This window comes from Ceratotherium simum, chromosome 29 (genome assembly GCF_057802395.1).
Source record: "Ceratotherium simum simum isolate JZ-2026a chromosome 29, ASM5780239v1, whole genome shotgun sequence".
In the NCBI taxonomy this organism is placed as follows: domain Eukaryota; kingdom Metazoa; phylum Chordata; class Mammalia; order Perissodactyla; family Rhinocerotidae; genus Ceratotherium; species Ceratotherium simum.
Window position 1 is genome coordinate 33,503,442 of NC_141928.1, and position 19,832 is coordinate 33,523,273.

General features: G+C 42.8%; 1 protein-coding gene across 1 annotated transcript in view; it reads right to left on the reverse strand.

The window, feature by feature from the left end:
• The window catches only part of PLPPR1 (phospholipid phosphatase related 1), a 256,655-nt gene extending 236,952 nt beyond the window's left edge, over positions 1 to 19,703 (reverse strand). The window contains exon 1 of the mRNA XM_014782029.2: positions 19,356 to 19,703. The gene's annotated coding sequence lies outside the window, so the exon portion shown is untranslated. The remainder of the gene's footprint in view (positions 1 to 19,355) is intronic.
• Positions 19,704 to 19,832: the final 129 nt, after the last annotated feature.

Consider the following 19,832-nt stretch of genomic DNA (forward strand, 5'->3'; position numbering starts at 1 on the left):
ATGGCTTCATGTTTCAAACACAACCTGCTCTGTGACTCCCCTCCACTCTCAGGTGGACAGTAAATGTTCTCAGTCATAAGTCTTTTGCCAAAAAAGACATTGAGGAGGATTCAAATCAATTTGGAGATCACAGAATCACAGATCTTGGAAGTTCCTGGAATCTTTAAGGAGGCTCTTATTTCGGTTGTTTGGGTGTGATAAACTCAAAGGCAAACACTTCTATCTCGTTTTTAAAAATAATCAAGGTTCTTATTAGAAGCATCACTTTTTAACATATATATGTAAAGATATGTACATATACATATGGTTATTATTTTTTTTTTAATAAAAAATGGGATTTTACAATACCCATCCCTTGAGAAAAAGTATACCACGGTCATTAAGAATGCCAACTTGGGAGCCAACCTACAAGGGTTTAAATCCTAGTTCTACCACTAAGCATTGTGTGGCCTTGGTAGTCATTACCCTTTCTCTGCTTTATTTTCTCAAGTGTAAATTGATACTGTGATATTTGAATGAAGTAATATATGCAACTTAGAATAGTGCCTGGCACATGGTGAGCAATATATATACTTTAGCTACTATTCTTAATTTTATTTTTCCACTTGCCAAAGGATAACGGACATCCCTCCGGGTGAATAAACATAAAGCCACCTTTTTCAAAGTGGCATAATATTCCAATTTATTTAGTATTCCACAATTTATTCAATGCCCTATTGATAACTATTCAGAAATTTTTCCATATTTTAACTACTAAATTGCTATATTATTGGATATAAATTTCCTTAAAAACTCACGCCCTTATTTCCTTAGGATATCTTCCCCAAAGTCAGATTACTGAGTAAAAAGGTGTGTGCATTTTCAGTCTTGAAAATATTTGCCAATTAAGTTCTGAAACTGTTGTAGTAATTCACACAACCACCAGCAGTGTGCAGTGTCTGTTTTCACACACACATTCATACACACACATACACACACACTTGCCACCACTGAATAAAAATATTTAAAATATTTTTATCAATCTGATGGCTGCAAAAAGGTCTCTTGAGCTTTTATTTGCTTTTCTCCATCTACTACTGAAACTGGACATCCCTTGATACAGTCATTGGCCATTTGCATTTTACCTTTTATGAGTTTCTTGTTTGTACCCTTTGCTCATTTTACTCTTGTCTATTTCTCATCATTCTGTAGTGTTTTTTGATAGCACGTACATTAACCCATTGGATGCCATATGTACTGTTAGCATTTTCCTATCTCTCAAGGCTTCATCATCCATGCACTAGTGAATGGCCACTCTTTAGACAATGGCTTTGAATCAAAATCTTTCCTGGCCTCTGAGGATTTGTGCTATTGAAGTATGAGCATTCAATGCAAATGCATTAGGAGATGTGCGTGTTTCCTATTATAAAATCAATGCTTCTAAGAATTTCCTTGAAATGAGATAGCATCATATCAATCTTCACACTTTACCTTAAGAAAAATAAACATTTTTCTGACAAGGGATGTCTGCCTCATTCACTACCTCATTGTGAGCCCCATTTCTCCAGGACAGTCTTGCATCCCAAAGCATTGTGTTGTTCTCGAGTACATTATGGGAATACATGAGGCTCAATAAAAAGTTTACACCAAGATCTCTAGGATCCCTGTGGTTTTCAATTAGCTCAGGGCAGGCCTGGTGCATCTTACCTCAAACACTCACTAGATCAAAGATCATGCTGTCTTGCGTCTGTGTTTTTTGTCTTCCCAATGAAATGGTAAGCTCAGTTGTCATTTTTCACTTTGCTTTTCAGGAGTCCCGATGTTTTCTTGGACACAGAACAAGGTTATTTGGCAGTTTTCCCTGTGAGTAATGATCTATTTGTGGACCTGTTCCTCTGGCACATTTCTCCTGACATAGTTTTCAAGACACAGAGAAAGAAAGAATGAAGTTGAGCCAAATGGCTCCTCAGCATGGCAAATGAGATGAAGGAGAAGGTGATTCACTCAGTCAGTCAATCAACAACAAATATTAATTGAGTCTCTTCAATGGAATAGTCTGGGTGCATACCTACCAACATAATACAATTTAAGGAAAATCACAAGACTTACCTAAGCTAAAACATCTCCCTCAACAATAAAGATTCAATTCCTAAAGGTCTCAGTAACATCTTCGCAAAATCAGTAGCCTCAGAAAAAGAAACTCATGACAGTAATCCAGAGGGGCAAAAAGAAAAAGAAATGGAAGGGCTGCTCAAAGATAGGGCAGCATTCAAGACAAACCACAGTCACGGAAGTATTTGGAAATAGAATTAACCTGCAGCATGACCATTATAAACAGATATTTTTTAAACATATATACATTATAAACCTCATTGATACTGAGTATCAAATGGCGAGGAAATGACATGGTGAAGACCTGAGAGTGGATTCATGCTGGCTACAATCTCCAATGGGGGTGAAAAACGAAAGGCGAGAGAAATGGAAGTGACACCATTGAAGGAGTATAATAGAGACTGCTTGGGCTGAGGAAGGAGGGGAATGGTGTGACCCTGATATGAACCACAGAATGGGCACCGTGGCTAGGCAGAGCAGGGGTGGAAGACAAATATCCACATGCTGGCTGGAAGACAACTTGGTTGACCCAGTACTCAGGCACACACACAACATTCCCTTCAGGATTTCATTTCTCAAAGAGTAGATGAAGTCAGTAGGTGAATTACTACTCTGTAACTTATTCTGATCCTGGAGTGATGGAAATATCCTCAAAATAGGAACATGAGGCTTAATGATAGCCAAGCAAGAATATTTCAAGGACTCCAGAGAAGAAAGGGGAAAAATCCCTTAATCTAAAGCTTTGGAAATGGTTAAAAGGACTCAGTGTGTGTATATGGGAGGAGGAGAGTCTCAAGAGTAAAATCACAACTCAAAAACAATAAATGACTCTGCTGAAGAAGGAAAGGTGGATTATCTAGAGAGACCAGGGTGACTACACAAGGCTGGGTTTCAATAAGCTCCACTTTAGAGACCATATACTAAAAGGGACACATGAACAACACAAATATATTAAAATAAAATAATTACAAGGATTTGCAAGAACAGTAACAGTACGGACAAACTACAGGAATTAAGGGTTGAGAAAAAATTAGGAGAGAAAAGGGGAGTTTCTTCGGTTTTGGTAAGAATAAGAGAGATGATGAATGGGGGCAAATAAAGGGGAAAAAAATAGAACTTGATAATTCTCCTGCTGCCCTGGGTGGGTGTATGGTCTGCAAAGTTGTCTGGGGGAGAGATGGGAGTCATGTGTCAGGGATCAGCAGCAAGGGCTGCATAAAATGGACAAGAGAGTAGATAAAAAGAAATACAAGGGGAAGGTAGCTCAGCGAAAAGGGGCAGAAGACTAAGAAAATGTCAGAGGAGAAACTCTTTTAAATGAAGTCCATATGGAGCAAACGATAAGGTGAAGTTTGGGTTTAGCAGGCCCTCAGTGTAGTGCGCTCATAAACACAAACATGCTCAAGAACGTATATGTTGGACTTTGTAGGAGTAAACCAGTGTTGGCTAGTGAACATGGATTTCTGAACGTTGGAAGAAGCTATGATCGTTTGTTCACTTTTCATATGTCTGTATCTAAAGGGTGTTGCTGATATTTTGTCCAAAAATAAAGGAGAAGGTAACTGACATTGAGAATGAACAACATGTCAGGAGGTTATATTATAGACAACTCAGATTCTCCTTACAATAATCATATGAGGTAGGTGTTATTGGCCCGTTTTTGGACGAGGAAATTGAAGAACACAGAGGTTAAATATCTTGCCCACGTCAAAGCTAGTAAAGCAGACCTGAAAATCATTTGTTGGACTCCAGAGCCCACGCTCGTCTCATTATTCTATACTATGTCTCTGGGGCAGTAGAAGGATACCATAGACTCTTTACATACCATGTGGCATTTCACTTAACACCTACACAGCTTTGGGACAAGCCTCTTATCTGACCCTGTCTTCCTAAAATACGCTTCTTAAGAGCAATCATTTGGAATCTCTAACCCAGCACATTTTTGGCCCACCCTCTCCCTACCCATTGCCCAACTAAATTACTCCTTTAGACATCTAGCTTCCAATTTTCAGCAGCTCAGGGTAATTCCATTTATTCATGACTCTTTTGGTTCACTTACTCTTCACCCATTCAACAAAGATTTACTGCATATTCAGATATGTCTAATAATCAAAGTAAAGGAATGTGTCCAGTCTGTACTGTTGCCTAACTATCATTAAGACCTCAATCAGCCTGTCCATGTCTTGCCTATTCATTCGGCTGAATTTTCCTGGTGATTTTCATCAAAACGGTTTTGGTTTCTCCAACTCTACAGAGGTAAAGGGCATGGGACCTTTACTTGGTTATTGAGTTTGATGCTTTCAAACCACTTGACGCTACCTGGCAAGGCTTCTGCTTCTCTTTTACATTCATGTGAAATAGCTAGTTCCTTCTGGATCAACTCAGACCCCTCCTCCCTTTGTCCTCTCGATTTTCCTCTTCTGCAAGCAGCCCCCCATCTCCATCCACCTACAGTTTTTTTTTTTTTTTTTTTAAAGATTTTTTATTTATTTATTTTTCCCCCCAAAGCCCCAGTAGATAGTTGTGTGTCACAGCTGCACATCCTTCTAGTTGCTGTATGTGGGACGCAGCCTCAGCATGGCCGGAGAAGCAGCGCGTTGGTGCGAGCCCGGGATCCGAACCCGGGTCGCCAGCAGTGGAGCGCGCTCACTTAACCACCAAGCCACGGGGCCGGCCCAACCTACAGTTTTAAAATCAAGATTGAGAACCTTCTCAACACCTCTTGGTAATCTCAGACACACTTAATATTAAAACTGGAACTCAGTAAGCATAAAACTTAATAGCTTTAGGTAAGTGATTTGGGGCAACCTAGGAAAGTGCTTCCTTGTATGAATGCCAGACATGTACTCTGTTTACCATAGAACACCTCCAAGTCATATAAAAGAGAAACACATCAGGTCCTAGGGTGATTCATATCCTCAGCCAGCACATACATTTCCATCTGATTCATGCTACATGCTTTGGTTTTCAATTGCCAAATGAACAGTAAAAGTTTGAACCTCGCATTCCTGGAAGAGTTACTCATTTCACTTCATTTTCTGTAAAATGATGGTGCTGAATTAGTAATAATGTATTAATAAATGAGCATTTTTGCAGAATTTTAGAGTTTACCCTCTCGTACATTATCTCAAAACAACTCTTTGTGAGTTACCCTTGCCCTCATTTTACAAATGAAGTAACTAAATCTAGAGAGGTTAAGAAAACTCTCAGGTCACACAGTGAGTCCTCAAACTCAGATCTTTGAATTGAAATCTCACACTTTACATTACATTCCACCATTTCCAAAGGATCTTTATGTTCTCTTTCAGGGGGTGGGGGTGGGTATGGACTGCAAAGTTGTCTGGAGGAGCGGTGGGAGTCATGCATTAAGGATCAGCGGCAAGGGCTGTCTAAAATGGGCAGGAGTGTAGACAAAGACAGATGAAAGGGGAAGGCAGCCCTGGAGAAAACGGACAGAAGATGGGAGAATGTCAGAGGAGAAACTCTCCTGGGTGAAGTCCACATGGAACAATTGTGAAGGTGAAGTTTGGGTTTCGTCTCCTATAGTAATGGAACAATTATTCTGTTTAATTTACATTTTAACAATATTTAAATCACCTTCATTTATAAAATATTACCCAGGGAGTTATAATTCAATAAAACTTCCTTTTGGCCAAAAGTATACCAATTCCTAAACTCAAATCAAGAAATAATTCAGAATTACTTTCGAAGAAAAAGAAAAGTTCTTAAGTTTCTTCCTGTGGTTCTGGATGTTCACAAGCCGGTTTTCTTGAAAGCTGAATCTACCTTAAAGGCAACTTACCATTATTTTTAGGATGGGGGTGGGGATCTAGCACCTGGGAGAGAAAAATGAGGAAAACTCTTGGTGGGTAGATATTTCTCTTTGCTACTAAAGGATGTGGTAGGCCAGAAAAATTCCTTGACAGAAAGTATCCTTGGGGTGGTCCCTCCATGCTTTCTGGACGAACAAAAGGAAAAAGAAGCCCTGTCTCATGAACTGTCCCTTGGGTCCACTAACAACACAGAACCTTGAATTGGAGGAAGAGGTAGAGGAACAAAGATTTACAGCAAGAGTGACGTCTGGGAGGAGGACAGGGGGAAGAGCCCCTCTTGGATGAAGATTCTCCCTTTGGTGAAAGACTATGGGGAATTCTCTCTGCCAGATGCCCTATTAGAAAAGGTACTAGTGATCTGATAAATTCTGATTTATTCTCTAGTGTCTTTAACCTTCTTGTAATACCAGGCAGTCAATTCACCCAGTTCTGAATGTTTAGATTTCTCTTCCTTCAGTTCTTTTCCTATAAATTCTATTTTCTCCATGTATAAAGGTATAGAGTTTTTGTTTTTTTCATTACTTGCCTCCAGACTGGCTTTTCCTGATGACTCTTATAAAGGCTGACATCTTTTTTTTTTTTTTATGAGGAAGACCGGCCCTGTGCTAACATCTGTTGCCAATCCTCCTCTTTTTGCTGAGGAAGATTGGCCCTGCGCTAACATCCATGCCCATCTTCCTCTATTTTGTATATGGGAGGCCGCCACAGCGTAGCTTGATGAGCAGTGTGTAGGTCCACACCCAGGATCTGAACCTGTGAACCCCGGGCCACCAAAGTGGAGCACACAAACTTAACCACTACACCAAGAGGCCAGCCCCAAGGCTGACATCTTTTAAGAGTAACTGTAGCATATTCTCTTAATATAGTTAAATTTTCCAACAATTTTACATTTCCCTTTAACTTACCAATTAGTTTTGGTAAGTTTCTTCTATGTAGTTGGTATTTAAGTGAGTAAAAACTTCTGCTCAAAGCAAAAGAACCATAAAAAATCCAACAACTGTTCTCCATGGAAATCCACAGAGATAAGACCTGGGCTCCTGTTCAGGCAATATTGCCACACCTTATATAGCTTCTCCAGGAGAAACTCTGGGACAACTTCAGGGCATTCAGTCCTCCACAGAGCTGCCTCTGGCTGCTGTACCCAGATCATACAAATGCAACAAACCACACAGAACACCTGTCAGCATTTCACCCAGAACCAAACCTAGTAACCAGGGGTAACCTATGATTTAAAGATGCCAAAGAAGCTACATTTTCTATACAAATATACATTTTTCCAATAGTGGGTCACATATAGAGGTAAAAAGGTACACATGCTAAATACTTTTAGTTTTCCAAAGGTATTTTCCTTGTGAGTACTTAGTCTGTGTCCAATTTGCCCATTTCGTTGGAATACTATACAAATGAGTCTTTACATAAAATGAAGTTTGATTTCTTTGGGCATCATTTAATGTCATCTTTTTCCACATAAGTTGCACCCCTTAACCTGGCCATCTGGCCTTATGTAGCTAGCAGGAGGCCGAATTTGGCTCAATCTGGAAGAACATTTTAATATTTCAAGTTGTCCACAGTGAAATGGACTCTTTTATGCAGAAGTAAGCTCGCTGGCATGTGCCCCACCCACCAGAGCCCCACGTGTCTGAGAGCCAGTGGTTGCAAGTTAGACACTTCTGCCTCATTCAGGGCATCCTCTGTGACCACCCCCCTACCATGGGCCTCAGTCCCCACCATGCGTTCCCAGATCTGCCCAGCTCTGGATCTCTGGAGCTATCTCACAGTTTCAGACATTTTCTTGCTCTTTTGCCTTTTGGACTAAGGGATTTCTACTGGTTTCCCAGATCCACTCTCAAGACACTAATTATTTTTCACATTTTAATTCATTTATTCAATAAATTTCAATTAAATTTATAGAGTGTGACAGGCACTCTTCTAGGTCTTGGGGATGTAAAAATGAACAAAACATATCGAGTTTCTCATCTTGCGATGCTTACATTCTAGTAGGAGGAGACAGACCACAAATAGATAAACAAATAAACATACATATGAAAAGTAGGGTGGTGATCAATACTAATGAAGAAATGTAAAGCAGAGTAAAGAGTTAAAGATGAATGGCTGGGTATTTTAGACAGAGTGACCAGGGAAGGCCTATCTGATCACACTTGAGCAAATGTATAAAGTGGTGAGAAAGGGAGATACGCAGATTTTTGCAAAGCAGTCATTCCAGACTGAGCTAACAGCAATTGCAAAGGTCCTGAGGTGAAAGCATGTTTGATGCACATCAAAGTTACCTTCTCTGCCCCAGTTCTCAGGATCCTGGCCAACCACAGCTCAGATCCAATTGGCTTCTATCTTGGGTATATCCACTATGGTCACCAACAAAGGGAAAAAACGGAGCCCTGGTGCTGAAAAGGAAAGGCTGGACAGCTTCTTGTTATGTGGTGTGAAAGGCGAGACCCCAGCTCTGAGTGGGTGACTGGGATTCTTGCCATCTGCACCTCAGGTTCTATGATTCTATGCAAGCATATAGATATGTCTACATCTAGGTAACCTACCAGTACAACTAAGGAAAATGAGACTTAAAGCATATCTTTAACCAATAGTGATTAACAATGTTGTCTTCGTGTTTGAGAAAGGCATACATTTTCATCAATTCCCAAGTATTTCCGTGAAATCAGAATAATGCAGAGAAAGAGGCCTGAGACTTATTTTCTAAAGCAGAGCTTCCATGTATTGATCAAATCCCTCTATTCCCCCACCTCTTGCTATGCTTCTGAATTCCGTGGTTCATGGGTCAGCCGTGACTGAAGGTGACAGTCTGACAAAGTTTTGAGGTTACCAGCATAATGAGTCATATTTTCAGCTTCTTGGTTTAAGTATTAATTTCTAAAAATGGGAGGCTAAAGTGAAGAGAAGAAAATGTGACAATTTAGTATTTTAAAGGTTGACATCTAAGTGGTTCTGAGGGCCGTATCAGCTGTACGTCATGTGTATGTCATAATAATGAATAATAGTAGCTACAATTTCCTTAGTCCTTATTATGTTCTAAACTCCATGTTAAGGCAAGTTATTTATTCCTTACAAAGTCTCTACTGGGGGAAGTGGTACTTTTATCATCTCCATCTCACATATGAGAGAATTGAGACTTAGAAAGACTAAGGCATTGGCCTGACATCACAATGCCAGTGAACGGCAGAGCTGGGACTAGAACCCAGCTCCATCTGCCTCCACAGTCCAAGCTGTTAATCCACCACGCGATCCTGGCTCCTTGGCAGTGAAGGATAACCAGACTATTTAAGAATCAGAGTTTTACTTATGCTCCCACCATGGAGAAAAATCATCAGTTAATATAAGGAAGAGTTCATGCCTTGATTCAAGTTGGCAGGTAAAATGTATTTATTTTGGAATTCATTCCTTAAGGTTCAAGATGGCAAGAAGCGAAACCGAAAAATAAATCTGTGCTAATATGTTTAGAGAAAAACACCCTCCCTAGGTAACGTGGGCACCATCTCATCTCAGCGTGATGGTCAGATTGTTGCCTAACTTCAAAGTGTTACTAAAATGGGAGAATATCAGGTCACGGAGGAGGAGAAGACGGAGCCTGAGCAGAGGGTGGACAGGCGGGGAGGGGTGTGAGGATGGCGAGGCAGTTTCTGCAGCAGCTTGTGGGTGACAATATTTACATAAGGCATGAGCTTCAGTTTGCTAGGGATTCATTGCTCAAGCTAGTGATTGTGAAGTGAGTTCCCTTGTTCCCTCTTCCAGATGTGAGGGTTGTTTTGCAGTCAGATACAATGGAATCAGCACTGGCTTATTAGGCTGGAAACCAGCCTGTCATCTCAGCCTCTCCAATCACCAGCTGTGGGACCCTGGACAAGTCACTTAACCTCGATGGACCTCAATTTTCTCTTCTATAAAAATAAGACAATTGGAATAGACTATCCCTTCCAGCAATTCTGTGAATCAAGGAGAATTTACAGATGTTCCATTCATTAAGTTCAAATTAAGTCTCTTCATTATTTTATCTCTTGCTAGATAGAATGTGAGCTCCTGAAAAACACACAGTATAGTAGGTGGCTCCTAGAAGGAGCTCAGAAAGCACCTGCTCATTGACTGCATCTACAAAATACAGATGAGGACAGATGGCCAAAGGGCCCTAGGAGATGTCAGTTTAGCTCTATTTTAGGATGGAAAGCAGCATTCATCCTACTCTTGCAACAGTAATATTTGCCAAATGCTTATTAATCTCAAGAAATTGCTTTCCTTTGAAATTGTTACTAAAAGTAAATGGCAAAATAATATGTAAAGTATAACCCCACCTTTAAAGAAAAAATAAAAAATAATAACTGTAGTAAATGTTAATCGACCAAAAATGCTGGAGGAACACACACTATACACAGTTGACAGTAGTTTTCTGGGAAAGAAGTTGGGGCAGAAATATGACGAATTTTTACTTTCTACACCATACACTTCATTACATCTGCATTTTGAATAACACTGTAGTACACATATAATTGGTTTAGTTTTTTTGTTTTTTTTTTGTGAGGAAGACCAGCCCTGAGCTAACATCCGATGCCAATCCTCCTCTTTTTTTTTTGCTGAGGAAGACTTGCCCTGGGCTAACATCCATGCCCATCTTCCTCCACTTTATATGGGACGCCGCCACAGCATGGCTTAACAAGCGGTGCGTCTGTGCGCGCCTGGGATCCCAACCGGCGAACCCCGGGCCACCAAAGCGCAGCGTGCGCACTTACCGCTTGCGCCACCGGGCCGGCCCCGCTGGTTTAGTTTTTTGATTGCTAAAATACTCTAATTGTTCCAAATTAGCCTGACCAGGAACTGTTTGTCACATGTTACATGTCAGCCCATGTAAAAAACTAAACCCAAAAGATTTTCTCAAACCTAGAGATATTGCCTTGTTTTTAAACTGTGAAAAAAATACAGAGAGATAATGTTCTTTCCAGTTAACACAAGTGTGAATGAAAAGGTGTTACTTGTTTTTTTTTTTTTTCAGTTCCTGTGACCCCCCAGGAGAGAAGGCTGTGGGACTGATTATTAGCACATTTGTGTATGTGCGTTTGCCTGGAAGCGACAGCCAGCAAAGGTTGAAGATGGGAATAATGATAAAGCACACTCAGCTTGTAGAGGTCTGAGCGGAACAGCATTACTCTCAACCAGATTTTATTTCTTGTTAATTTTATCTGATTCCACTTGATTACGGATTTCATTGACTTTAAAATGTTGGGGATGGGGGTCACTGCTCCATGCTACTCTTCAGAAACGTCAACAGAAAGAGCACCCCAGAAACCCTTGACCACCACCCATGCAAATACATCACCCCTCATCATGACGGATTTGCTCCAGTAATTATAATCACCTTTTCTTCAGGCTGCGTCTCGGAGCATTTCTAGAACACTTGATGCCATACTACCCAAAGAAAAAGCCCTTTCTAACGTAAGGGAAGCAATATATAATATGTGCTTTCGTGTCATATAAAAATTTATGACATTCACACAAAGAGAGGTATTTCTTTCCTGTGTGTATGCATCTCTGCTTTCTGTTGTTATTGATGAATGGGAAAAGATAAATGTACCACAGAAGGAGGAAATAACAGCAGGGAGGGGAGCTGACTGCTGACTTCCCATCCAGTGAACCCAGACGAGCTGCTGAAGCCCTGCACCTGAGACTTTGATGATGGCGGGAGGTGATGGGGTGATCTATCACCCCAAGCCTTTAAGAATCAGGAGGATGAGGCAGGATGAACACAGGCTTTGAACTCAGACCTGGCTTTAAATCCAGCTCTAGCTTTGAGAGCCTGGGTGAGCTAACTCACCTTTCTGACTCTTGGTTTGCTCAGCTGTCAAATGGAGATATTAATACCTATTCCAGCATGCTGTAGAAATTAATGAAATAATATATGTAAAGCCCCTTCTATACTCGACAGCAGTGCCTTGGATGGTACTTAGTAGATACTCCCTCAAAATTTCCTCTCTTTATTTCTTTTTCTCCTTTCCACTAATGCTTCTTTTCCTTCCTTTCCTATTTTTTTGGCAGAAATGGCCAAGTTTTGGGGTTTTTTTTACCTTCTGATCTCAAATTTTCAAAACAGGCCAGCAGTGCCATAAGCCAAGACCAGCCACATTGATGGGTAGAATAATTTTCTCCTTTTTCCATCTCAGGCCTTCAAAAACTCAAAAATATAGACATATGTGAACAACCACATACATAAACATAAATGAAGATGACCTCTACATTGTCCTTTAGTTCTGAAATAAACAAACAGATAGATAGATGGTAGGTAGTAGAGCTTTTATTCAACTTCTATTTTTTCCTTTTAGCCTTGCTTTTATACTGTGAATATAATGCTTACTAACTAGCAGATTAGCCAGGTCATGAAATGTTTATTAACAGCTGATACCACTATGTCCAATGGTGTTTCCTTTGATATTTTGCATTAGGACCCATGCCATACACAGTGTAACTGCATTCTCACCCCAGTGTTGGAAGGCTAGGAAGTATGCCCCCCGCTACTCTGGAAAGAGCAGAGCTGGGACTAGGGTACGGCAAGTGAGGCATTTGCATCCAGCACAAAATTTAAAGGGGTGCCAAAAAACTCAGTTATCAAGATAAGTGACATTTTAATGCAATATTTAAAAAAATCAAAACTAATGCAAAAAATCCGTGATGAACAAAACATCAAAATTGTAAATAAAGACAGGAACCAACCCTGCACTTGCAAGCCCCCTGCCTCCCTCAGCTCATCCTGGTCCAGGCCCTGGGTAGACCCTGCATCTGCAATCAGGAACTGGGACTTTGGTCCCAGTTCTCACACTACTTAGCTACACAGCCTCAGGTGAGTCACTGAACCTCTCTGATTCTCAGTCTCCTCATCTGGTTTCATTTGGAAGTCTGAGCTAGAAAACTTCCAGTGAAGCTTTGAACTTGAAAAGTCTATGATTTTCTATCACATGAAGCTGCATAATTGGGGCATCACCAATGACTCAAAAGGATAAGATTCATTCACTCAGTCATTCAATCCAAAACGTTTACTGAGCAATTACTATGTGATAAGCACTATGTTAGGTGCTGAAAATACAAAGTTGAGGACTACAGAAACAGATAGAAAGAGAAGCCAACCCCAGTGCTAACAGGGCAGGACAACCTTCTCTAGGAAGTGATTTGGACCTAAAGGACTAAAGGCATTAGGCAGAGGAAGGCAAGGATGGAATTCCAGACAGAGAAGAGCATGGCCAAAGACCTGAAGGTAAAAAAGGAAAATCTCAGTTGGGGAACTGTAATAAGTTTACCATGGCTAAAATATAAATAGGATGGATGAAACAAAAAATATCTTTCTTTGATTATAGAGCAATAATAAAAGTAGTTGGCAGAGTACAACACAAAGAGCACTGGATTATGGTCTGACCTGGGTTCTAGCCACTGCCCTGTTGCCAGCTAGCTAGATAATGGGGCTTCCATGTCCACTGGAATTCTATTTGAGAACACACTACAAACTTTTCTACAAAGAAGGGAGGCTTTTAATTCCCAAAGAATGTTGCAAACCTCACATCAGAGATATTTACAGTTTACATCCTGAGTACCAAAGAGGAGCTTTAATTACTACCTGTAGTCACTTCCCTGAAAACAATTTGCTAAACAGCTAAGTAGTGTTGTGCGGTGCCCATGAGCCTGCAGAACGTGAGGGCCAGTCTAAAGGCAGGCAAACCATCTTCCCCAGGCAGGGTGACGAGCCAACTAGGCAAATGCTATGGGCAGACACACCCAGCACATGTCCACTCCACCTAGGCTTGTGACAGTGGAGCTGGTCAGCTCCTGCCATCTTTGTGTCTGCTGATTTAATTCCTGCACTTCAGAAGACAGGATTAGAGCCAGCTATGTATAAGCAGTCAAAATAAAAATTTTTAAATGAACACCAAAGCACACAATCTCTAGAGTCCTGAGCATAAAGTCAAAGCTTTATGTTTTAACCTCACTGCTGTCACACATAATATCAACCATTTATTGAGCACTTACTCTGTGCCAAACTTTGCAAATATTAACCCGTCTAATCCTCACAGTTCTATGCAATGGGTTAAGATGGTTTTCTCCATCTTAAGGGCAGGGGTAATGTGAAGTGCAGCAAAGTAAACTGCGTGTCCAAAGTCGCACATTTGATAAGTGGCAGAGCCAAAATTCAAATATGCCCTGTCTAACCCCAGAGTCTGTGCTTTCAGCCACTGTGCTACATAAACAAGGGTCATCACCCTGCAGGCCCAAGTGACACGCTTAGAGCATGGCACTCACAGGCTCCTTAAGTTTCCAGGACACTCAGGATCTGAATTCTCTGGGCTTTAGGAAGCGCCTCAGTCATTTAGTCATGGGGGAGAAGGGCACGCCCCATATCTGTCCTCGAATCCATCTTTCCACACTCTTGGAAACAGGCATCCTCCATCATCTCTCTCCTCTCCTCCCACTTCCCACACCTTTTGTTCTCCTCAGACACCAGCTCTCCCCGTCTGCTTCCCCTTGATACACATGGTGTTTGAGGCTCACTGCACCATCTCCCAATGGCCCCATAACTCTTTCCCCTACCACACTTCATCAATGACCGATAGGTATGCCTGGCCTGGATTTTCTTTCCTCCCATTCTCCACTGAACTCCCTGAAATATGGCTTCTGAGCACACTGCTGTACTAAAATTGCTTTCTCCCCAGTCACCAAGGAACTCCTTTTCACTGTCTCTTTTCAGTTCCCTATTTTCAATTTTGTCAACCTCTCTGCACCTTTGATGAGGGGAGATAGTTAGTAGGATTATTAAAATGGGCTTTGAGACCTAGTTCTGCCACTTACTGGCTTGGTAACTTTAGACAAACTACTGGAATCTCTGTCTGAGCCGCCTCAGCTGTCAAATGGAGAAGGGAATCGTGGGTGGTGTGGGGATTCAACGAGATTCCACCTGTAGGCGCTCACACAGGTGGGACTGCTTCTGTGGAGTCGCATCACCCCTTCTCATGACTCTCTTAGGCTTTTGCTTTCATGCCAGTTCTCGCCTATTTTAAGTATCCTGTACTACTCGTTTCTCATTAATCCCTAAATTTTGGTAAATACTGAGACTTAGTCTTTGGCTCTATGGTCTCCTGCTTTCTCCATCCTCTCCCTGAATAAAAACTATAGTTGGCATTTACTGTGAAATCACTGCACGCTGGGATCTGCACTATGTGCTTTCCAGGATGTTCTAGTGTCATCTCAAAATCAATTGCCACAAAATAGCATTGAGCTTTTCACTTTTCTGAGCTAACCTTCCTCCCCATTCCTCTGACACCATTCATCCAGCTACCAAAGGTCAACCCCAAAGTGCTATCTTTGATAAATCTATCAAATCTATCTTTGACAAATTCTCATGTTTTTATCCATTCTGACATCTCTTATTGGGATTTTAAGATTGGAACCCAATATACTTGGGTTTGGTTCAGTAAGGGACCCAGTTCCTAGGGCTGCATGGTTGATGACTACAACATGGGTGGTCTGGCCCTCATCCCAGGATGCCAACGTGCTTTGAGCTCTTTAAATGAGACCCTGTGGCTTACAAATTCCCTGCTCCCAGATTATATTAAAAGTTTGAGCAAAGTATATGAAATCAGAAAATTCTTAAGGAGGAAGGACAAGGGCATTCACATTTACTGCCAGCCTACTATGAAACAGGAACTATGTTAAATGCTGTTGTTTCCAAGATAGGCGGATGATACAATTTTTTAAATATAAAAAATGTGATATCACAATGCTGCTTTATCACTGGCACTTCATAGGACCGTTCTTCATAGAGGTAGTCTCCCTGGATCATTCTGTCACTGATCTGCCAAAGGTTGATCACCTTGGAGAAATGGAAGTTATGATTTAGCGTCTACTATTCTAAGGCAGGAATCGTCACTTCATCATTGGATTTCTCATTCATTGATTTAATCATTCATTCAACAAATATTTATTGAGTCTCTCCTCTGTACCAAGCCTGTGATGAAGGCCAGAGATCCCTCAAAATATAGGAAAGAGAGTGAATGTTGGGGAGGTAGAAGGTAGTATGGGAGCACACAGAAGAAGTCCCTCTTTAGATTAGCAGGGTTTACTTTTCTCACTTGTCTCCCAGATATGTCTCCTCTCCACCCCCACTGCCACGATCCACATCATTTCACACTATACTTCCACAATAAGCTCCCTGCCTCCGGTCTCACCACCTCCAGTCCATCCTCCGCACTGTGGCCACAGCCATTTTTCTCCAGTGCAAATCTGATCATGCCTCAAACTTTCCCAACCTTCAACTCTTTCTTAGCCTTTCGGATAAAACTGAAGCTCTTTTGCTTGGGATATTTCCATTCACACTGATCTCTGCTTATCACTCTGGCCTGATGGTTTGAGACTCCACGGAGCTGAGAACCCACATCTCTCGCTGCAGCCACACAGAATTACTTCCAGTTCTCATATATGTTTTTTCTGCCTGGAAAGCTCTTCTCTTCTCCTTGTCCTTCAAGACTCAGCTCACGTCAATCCCTAAGAAATCTTGATCTTACCTTCCTTTAGTTAGATGTCTTCCTTTTGTGCTTCCATAGCATCCTGGGGATATCTCTAACCAAACACTTGTTCTACAGCATTAGATGTTAATTAGTGTCGCCCAGTTGCCACGCATCCCTGTATCCACACTCCAGCATCCTGTGCTCCAGCCACATGGGATGGCTTACAGTTACCCTAACTCATCGGGCACTCTCACACATTTCCTCTGCCGGGAATGTCCTTTCTATCCTTCCCTATCTTGTAAAGATAGGGAAGGATAGAAAGGACATGTTTCAAAAACATCTTCAAATCCCCTGAAGGGAGAAAAAAATCACTTACATGTCTATACTACTGGCACTTGATTTACCTCACAATTATAATAGTTAATCAGATTGCATCATAGTTAGTTAAATACCTGTTTCTCCCTCCTTGAACGCTGAGACTACTTTTTTACTTCTTTGTGTTTTTTTCCTCCAGCCTCTGGCACATAATAAATGCTGATGTGTGTTTTCCAAATGTTGAGAAAATTCAGAAGGGAAGATGGAGTGTATAGCACACATGTTAAGAGCTCACAGGACAGTACAGACCCATCCCACTCTCTTATTATTTCACGTGTCAATCTTGTATTTACAACTAGATCATAAACACTTTGAGAGCCAAAACTAGGTTATATATTTTTTATGATCTCTAATGCTAAATATGGGATAGGTGGCCAATAAATACTTGTAAATAGAATCTGAATATAATCAAAACAAATTGAACTTGCAGATGTAGGAAGAGGAAATGTAGAGAAAATAGAGCTCTAGTAAAAAGCAAAAAATAATCAATCTTTTCTTGCCAAGCTTTGCAAAGAAAAGGATAAGAATGTTCACCATGAAATAAAAAGGACATATGCTGACAATTATATTTAAACCCCTCTATGCCAATTTCCACTTGAAAATATTTCTGGAAAGGTCTTTACTTCACTAGTAGTTTGAGAAAAGAAAAAAAAAACTTCCAGATTTCTATCTTACCAAATGCTTTTTAAAAAACATAAAAGCAAAGCTGTTTTAATAATACTATGCATCTCTTTCCCAATTCTCTTCTTTTTTTTTTATTTCTTAGAAACTTCTTCACCTTTGGCTATGTTGACTTATGAGTCAAGGTCTTTTTCATATGTGAACTTTCTCAATTAACTTCCTGTATATCATGCTTTCTCCCACTTCGAAGAAGTTACAAAATCTTAAAAATTAAAATTAAAAAAGGTCCCCAGAGCAGCATAGAGATGGCCTCTGCCTGTGGTCTTAAGGTGAAGAGAATACCCTCTGGATAACCCATAGTCAGAAGTACTAGACCTGAACTTCTAGTGATTTCTTCTGTCAGCATCAGCTTGGCTTCCAGGTTCCCCCACACACTTCTCTTACAAATCCAAGGCTCCTGAGGTATAGAAGAGTCAAAAACACACCTGTCTGCCCAACCCCCCTTCCAGGTATAAACAAAACATCAAGATGGAGAAACATTCACATATGGCACTTTCTAGACTTAAAGTAACTAATTTTGACTGTGCTACAGGTTAGCCCAGGAATAATCAAGTCTTTTATATTCCAGATGTGACATTCCAGAAATCTCCAAATTAGAGTCCCACCCTACGAATAAAAGCCACCAACCACAGGAGAAGTAGGAGAATGGGTATATGAAATCAGCGAAGGCTGCAGGGTACCTTGCTTCACACTCAACCTCTTCCTGCCTTATTTGGCCCCTAGTCACTCTCCTAAATGGCCATCATCTATCCCTCTTCCAGCCCCCTTTGTCCCAGTCCTGGACTCCTCACACGCTGACCCGGTCTCTGCCGTTTCAAAGGACCATTAGATGTGAGGCTATTCCCAGGTGTCCGCAGGCGCTCTGCACTCTGAGACCCCGCCCCGACGGGGCTGGCATTCGAGGGAATCCCTTTCCCGGGACCTCTTCCCTGGGACCGAAGAGATATTCAGAACGATGCCTGCCCACTAGCTAGATATCAGGCTGCAGAGAATCTCTCTCACGAAAGAGGTTAAAAGGGAAAACGATATCCCCACAAAGAAAAATAACCCAGAATCCTCCACATACTCCACATGTGTGTGTGTCATAAAACCCCAGGGCAAAAATAAAGCCCCAGCTTCCCGCAGCTGCAGCCGCAGCCACAGCAGCCCCAGCCCAGCTCCCAGCGCTGCCGCCTTGGAGTGCGTGAAGACAGCACCTTCCTGGGGGAGGAGAGATCCTGGCGCCCGGCGTTCACCAGGAGGTGATTACGGCAAGCCTTTCAGTAACTCATCATTCATCCCCGCACTGACCCGAGCCTCACCCCGGCGCCTCTGGCACTGGCGCTGAATGAGAAAGCCAAAAGGCTGCCCCTCCAATTGTCCAGGTGACACCCCCATACACACACTATGATGCGCCTAGGGTGCGGGGAGGAAAGGACGACAGGTGCCCACGCCTGAGGGAAAAATCAAAGGCAACGCTTCCAGCGAGAGGTGAGAAATCCCAACCCCCTCCCGGGCGGTAGGACTTGGAACCAGCTACCTGCAGGGCGCCCCCGCCCGCACGCCGGCTCCCGTCGCAGCCCGGAATGCAGCCAGGAGGGTGGAACCGGACTGAGGGAGCCTCCACGCCCCCTTTGTCTCCACGTTTCCCAAATGACAGGGGAGGAAAGTTTACGAGCAGGGAGGGTGTAGCTTTCTGCTGGGTCAATCAGACACCTCGCACGAGGCGACCCTCCCTGAGATCGCCCTCTCCCCCTGCACAGCCCCGGCGCCGCCTTCATCCACACCTTGAAGCCCGCAAGCCGGTTTGGGCCACCTGCACCGCGTCCGGCCGAGGACCTGCCCGCTGTCGCCCTGGCGTCCCCGAGCAGCCCGCGGCTGCCGGCGCCCCACTCACCTCTCGAGGCGGAGCGTCCTCCCGTGCGCCCTACTGGGCCAACCGGCTCCCGGGAGCGAGGTGCATTCAGGCAGCGGCCGGAGACGCGCTCCCCGGGCTCTGCTGCATTCCGCCTGCGTGGGAGAGCGAGCCGGCGAGCGCGCGGCGCGGGCGTGGACGAGAGTGTGCTTGTGCGAGTGTGTATGTGTGTGTGCGCGCGAGTGCGTGTGTGCCAGCGTGTGTGTGTGTGCGCGCGCGCGCGTGGGGCGGGGGTGCGGGGATCACAGAGCCCCCTCAGCGCCCATCCCGCGCTCTGCCTCCGCCTCCGCCTCCGCCTGCTGGTCGCCCTGCCGCTTGCACAGGGTCCAGGTTTCGGGCTCTCCTGTTTGGTTAATGAAAGGAAGGAGCAAAAGGCTGGCGGGAGGGGGCGGAGGGGCGCCGGAGAGGCGGGGAGGGCGCCCGGCCGCGCATGCTCAGAGAAGGATACCGAGCGTTCTC